At 47.4% G+C, this 5,984-nt stretch overlaps 1 long non-coding RNA gene across 1 annotated transcript in view; it reads left to right on the top strand.

Moving 5' to 3' along the window:
- Positions 1-2,725, top strand: part of LOC109521809 (uncharacterized) — a 4,522-nt gene extending 1,797 nt beyond the window's left edge. The window contains exon 2 of the long non-coding RNA XR_002169436.1: positions 2,058-2,725. This is a non-coding gene — a long non-coding RNA (uncharacterized LOC109521809). The remainder of the gene's footprint in view (positions 1-2,057) is intronic.
- The last annotated feature ends 3,259 nt before the right edge of the window (positions 2,726-5,984 follow it).

Raw genomic sequence — 5,984 nt, 5'->3', positions numbered from 1 at the left:
GGGGGGCAGCCGCGCGTCAAACTTGCCAGCTGAGGTAGCAATCGGTACTCAAGATACTCGACTGGAAAAGACACTGACCCGATTTAGTTGTCGATGAATTGTTGCGCGGCTGTAATCGCTCGATCTCAAGTGCAGTCGACTTTCCCGGCCTCTCTTTGCAACTTTTTTCACATCATGTCATCAGTAGGCTTGTGCGGTATCCCGCCGCGTCTAAAAATAATTATTTATGACGGTGTCGCTTTCAACGCCGTCATAAATAAATGCAGCGCACGAGGACCTAATGGGATATTTATTCAATTTTTATGATTTTTTTAATAGCACTTACAAATGTGCGATTGTGTTTTCAACTCACTATGACTAAAAATAAACTCATCATAGGCTGTCATGTTTCTTGTAACTGCACGCGGATCGACATTCTATTCGTCACGTGGCAGCCCCCTGAGACCACATGAGAACACATGAGACAAGGGACGCCATTGGGAAATTCACTCTGATGAGATTGAGCGTCTGCAGAGTCAATTTCTGAGTGTCTTCCGAGCCGCAAAGTGAATTTCCGAACGCGCGTCAAGATGGCCGCCGCCCAGCTCACCACTCCAGCGGTGTCAAAAAAAAAAAAAAAAAAAAAAGGCTGAATATCGCCCAACTCTCGTCAAACAGCCCAGAATGAAAAAGTCACACGTCAAAAAAAAAAAAAAAAAAAAAACGGCTGAATATCGCCCAACTCTCATCAAACAGCCCAGAATGAAAAAGTCACATGGCAATTTGAAGTAGGAGAAAACACCATCGCCGTCGGTTTTCAAATGTAATAAGTCGGGAGAAGTATTCCCCGCAGGCTTGATGCCCGCTAACAGCTGTGGGCAAATCCACATGGCTAATGAGCTCCGGGGGAGGTCGTGACCTTGACGCCACGCGGCACGCTAAGTGATTCCGGGTCCGATGAGGGCCTCTCCCTCCGCATGATCACGTTGAGCTGCACCCGTGTCACGGCCTGGGGGGCCCCTCGTCCACTTTTGTGACACGCCGCGGTCCCAGCGTTGGTCTCACCAAATCATTCTCTGCACCGTCAATTTGAAATAAAATCCTGTAAAGGGATTGAAATGAAAAAAATGTCCTAATCCGCAACAATATTTGTGTGGGTTCTTCCCAAATGCCGTGCCAAATCCTTTTCAATGGTGTTTTTTTTTTTTTTTGCGTGATCTTGTTAGCTAGTTGACGGCAAGCTGCTGAACGTTCCAAATCTGAAGTCTGCATGTCTTGTGACACAATGAGAGCAGCATTGTTGTGGATTAGTTTGTTTCTTCCGCCGCCCCCCCCCCTTTTTTTTTTGAGCGCCTTCAATTGACTCGTGGACTTGACGTTGGTTGGGTGGGATTCCCCTCGGTCCCTCCGCAAAATCTCATGCAAAAAAGTCGACAAAATGTCATGGGATGCTGCTCGGGGAATCCGCCAAGAAACGAAACGCATTTCTCACAACGAGAACAAGAAATTTCCGCTTAATTTCCGCTTCGCGGAGGCCGTGTTTTGGATGTCATTATAACGCCTCTCATTTGAACAAACCTCGTGCCGTGAATGCCGCTCGTAAACCGGCAAGGAGTTCGTCGTCATCTCGCTGCGCGCGCGCGCGTGCGTGTTATTAGAAGCCATTTACAAAAATAGGAGTAGCGCTTGTGACAAATGCCACTCAAAAAGGGGGAGAGGCGACATCATCGACTCAACTGTATTTATAGCGCACTTGAAAACAACCACCGCTATATACAAAGTGCGGTACACGGAGCAAAAATAATTCAGACAACAACGAACGATAAATTAATAAGGAAACACAGTAAGAATGACAGAAACAGGTAACTAAAAATCAAGTCTCATGCTGAGTCAAAAGCCAAAGAACAAAATGAGTTTTAAGACGAGCGTTAAAGATGGAGGGAGAGTCCCTAGCTAGCATGCTAATGGCAGATGCGTCAGTGACCTTTTACACATTTACATGGCGTCCTTTCTGTGTGGCAGATGACTGTGTGAAAGTGGTTTGAAATGAAACTTTTTTTTTTGGTCTCTGTTTTCAGGTTCGAGTGGGGGCTGGTGTGGGGGGGTGGTGGCTGGATGCAAAGCAGCGGCGTAAGAGCGAGCGGTTTTCACCGCCGTCTTCATGGAACGTGCGCAACTCCCGTCAGCGTAGGCTGCTTGTTTTTCTTTTTCTTTTTTTCCTTTCTTTTAATAGTCACAACTTCCCCCTTTCTTGGAGACGACTCGCTGGTAACCCAAATTGGCCCCGCGCTTGCACGACTTTGCGGTTTGCGCGTAGCCAAATGTTACAACTGTCACGCTGTGCTTCTTAAAGGGACCCGATTTTTCGAGGGTTGGTGGCTGGCACACTTCTTCACACGATTGCCCCGCTAAGATTAATTTCATGAGCGCGTGTGTTGCGCCCGGAGACTGAAACCAAGTCATTTTAGAAGTAATGCAAATGACTGTATCGTCGTGTCAAAAATGATCGGTAATTTACGATCACAGTTTGCTTGTTGCCTTCGGGGCTCACCCGAACTGACAGTTTTGCGCGCAGCCCGACTCACCGATTGTTCAACACGTCCATAAATGTTTCGGAGTCTCGAAAATGTGTCACCAAGCGTCGCCTTCAGGGAACGTCTGACTTCAGTTTTCAAATGCGATTGTTCCAAATGTTATTACTTGTTTAATTGGAGGATTTATTCAATCAAATGATGATAACAATGTCGTCAGAGTCAGTCCCAAGTATATAAAAAAACACGCACGGAATTTGTCTGGGGTAGTTTGAGCCACACGAGCGTTCAACAAAAAAAAAGAACATCAAAGCACCGAGAGTGTTGATGTCCCGCGAGGCTAACCGCCATTCGTGCTGTCGTAGCCAACAATGGCGGCTGCCATCAGTCAAATAGGCTTCAGTCAAATCCATTTTTCATTTGCCTCTTAAATAAGTGATATCATGCAATGACAAAGATGTATTATGAAAAGTTGGCAGTGACCTTTGCAATCTCATTTGCAAATGTGTCTCGAGCTGTTTTTCCTCAAGCGAGGCGGTTTCTTACTAATCAAATTTCAGATGGGGCCAGAGAGGAATGTTTTTGTTTTTTTTTTTTCCGCTCAAAAAATCATTTCACTCACTTCTGTCATCCTGTACCGACAAATAAAAGTGTTGGGGGATTTTTTTTCTCTCTGTCTTCTGAAAATTGAAAACTCCTTCTTTAAAACCCGAAGGCAAATGTGCTCGCTCTCGTAGAGACTTGACAACCAGAAGTGCATTGAGTAAAAAAAAAAAAATCCACGTGTCCTCCCCCGCTTCACCGCTCCCTCCCCCTCCCGCTCACTTGACGCCTTACCTGCCCCAAGGCAACGTCTTCATTCACAAATGTGCCACCGGTTTGTCACAAATGAACCTGCAAGCACTTCCTGATTGACTTCCCGCCTTGGCTCGTTCAAGCCGCACGCGGTGACGCTGGCGGACGGGGTTACTGAGTGTATAGTACAGCAGTATGCATGTGCACACCCGCACGTGCTGTTGCTTCTTTCGTTTGATCTGGTCATCGAGTAACATGAGCCAGCTGCTCTCTCTCCAGACCCTTCACAGGCTGCAGAAGCGTTTTTTTTTTTTTTTTGTTTTTTTCCCACATGCAGGGGAGCAGCTGGCCTCCTTTTCAAAAAAAAATTGTTCAATAAAGATTAAAAAAAAAAAAAAAAAAAAAGATTGGTGGGATGTCTCAGTTCCCACGCCCTCTTCGCCAGAGCCAAAGAGCCGCGTGGCTTGCCACATGCGCAGCCGTGGAAAAAGAGCTTTCCAGGAATCGGCTTTCCCCGCAGCCCAACGCATTGCAACGGTTTGCACTGTCGCGACCAATAATGGAAGCGGCCGGGGCCAGATACGTCTCGCACGAACTAACAGACGGGTGGCAGATCTGTTCAGAGACAGAAGCGAACGTGAACAGCGGCGAGGGTAGTCAGTGGCGTTGTCTGCAGTTGCTTTTTTTGTGGTGCACCGCTCCAGTGACGGCTTATTTCGAACGCCATCGAGTGTACCGTCAGAGGCCCACTTGGCTGCACTTTCCGCAGCGTTCCAGGCAGTAACTATGCGAGAGTGTGGCCTCACTGGAAGCTCACCACTCAGCTATGCGAGTTTGGAAGGACTACACGTCACGTGCGGGAACGCACCCGCGGCACAGCCGCCGCCGCCCGCAAGTACACAAAGATCGGGCCTCACGCGGCCAATTGTCACTGATGAGTCGATTAGAACCAACACGGGACAGAAAAGCGTCACGACGGCCACGGAAGTCGTCAGCCCGACTTGCGCATTGAACAAAAGGCGCTTTTGAAGCCGAGGCCGCGACGTATCGGCCCGGGAGCGGACAGGAAGCGTGACCTTATATGGTCATACCATGTGCATCTCAAAAAAGGGGATGAGAAATTAAAATCACTCACTACATTTCGGCGGTTTCATGCAGGCGGATTTAGCGCAACAATCGACGTCTTTCCCAATTTGGAGAAAAGGTTGTCCGCCGGGTCGCTTCGAGCGCGTTTTCCAGCATCTTCCTTCGGTATGTCACACGTCCTAATGACATTCCCCAGGCTGGAATGTGCTCTCGCGGCTGGTTGCAGCATTTCCGTCTGACTTCCGCTCACAAAGACGGCGTTTATCAAAGCACCAAAACCATAAAATGCGATCATCACTTAGAACCCGCAGGCAGTCCTTCTCACCCCCACTCCCCTCGCGGGGTGATGCCAGGGGATACGAGTGTGACCCTGGGGAACGTTTTGTTGAATAAAATGTAATTGTCTATGTATAGTAAGGTGTTTAGTCAGTTTTGCGTGGTGCTTTGGCTCAGGGGTAGAGTAATGGAGTCCCAAACCATAGGTTGGGAGTTCGATACCTGGTGGTAGCAACCCTGTCTGTTCTTTAGCCACCATGTACAGTTTATTTGAGGAAAAACACAAAACCAACCTACACTTCTCTGTGGATGCATGGCTCAGTGGGATAGTGCTCATGTTCTAATCTGGAGGTTGTGTGTTCGATTCCTCGTTGTTGCAACTATGACACTTCCTTTTTTTTAACCATGTATAGTAAGGCTTATTCGAGGAAAGACACAAAACAAACCAATATTTCTGTGTGGTGGCATGGCTCAGAGGTAAAGTGGTTGTGTCCCAATCCAGAGGTTGGGTGTTCAAACCCCGGTGATTGCAACCATGTCCCTTCTTTCTTTTGCCACCGATGTTTAGCAAGGCTTGTTTGAGGAAAGACACCCCCAAAAAAACAAATGCATCAGTGCGGTGGCATGGCTCAGGGGTAAAGTGATGGCGTGCCAATCCAGAAGTTGGGTGTTCAACTCCCGGTGGTTGCAACCATGTCCCTTCTTTCTTTTGCCACCGGTTTAGCAAGGCTTGTTTGAGGAAAGACACCCCCAAAAAAACAAATGCATCTGTGTGGGAGCATGGCTCACGTGTAAAGTTTCCGAGTCCCAGCCCAGAGGTTGGGTGTTCGATCCCCGGTATTAGCAACAATGTCCATTCTTTCTTTAACCACACCATGTCCCTTCTTTCTTTTGCCACCGGTTTAGCAAGGCTTGTTTGAGGAAAGACACCCCCAAAAAAACAAATGCATCTGTGTGGGAGCATGGCTCACGTGTAAAGTTTCCGAGTCCCAGCCCAGAGGTTGGGTGTTCGATCCCCGGTATTAGCAACAATGTCCATTCTTTCTTTAACCACCCTGTATCGTAAGGCGTTTTTAGCTGAAAAAAAAAAGACCATGTATACTAAGGCGTTTTTAGCCAAAAAAAAAGACCATGTATAGTAAGGCGTTTTTAGCCGAAAAAAAAAGACCATGTATACTCAGGCGTTTTTAGCCGAAAAAAAAAGACCCTGAAACAACCATGTTTAGTAAGGCGTTTTAGCAGAAAAAAAAGACCATGTATAGTAAGGCCTTTTTAGCCGAAAAAAAACGACCATGTATGCTAAGGCGTTTTTAGCCG

This window comes from Hippocampus comes, unplaced genomic scaffold (assembly GCF_001891065.2).
Source record: "Hippocampus comes isolate QL1 unplaced genomic scaffold, H_comes_QL1_v1.1 scaffold446, whole genome shotgun sequence".
Classification (NCBI taxonomy): Eukaryota; Metazoa; Chordata; class Actinopteri; order Syngnathiformes; family Syngnathidae; genus Hippocampus; species Hippocampus comes.
The sequence above is the reverse complement of the archived record's forward strand: the minus strand, read 5'-3'. Positions and strand labels throughout refer to the sequence as shown.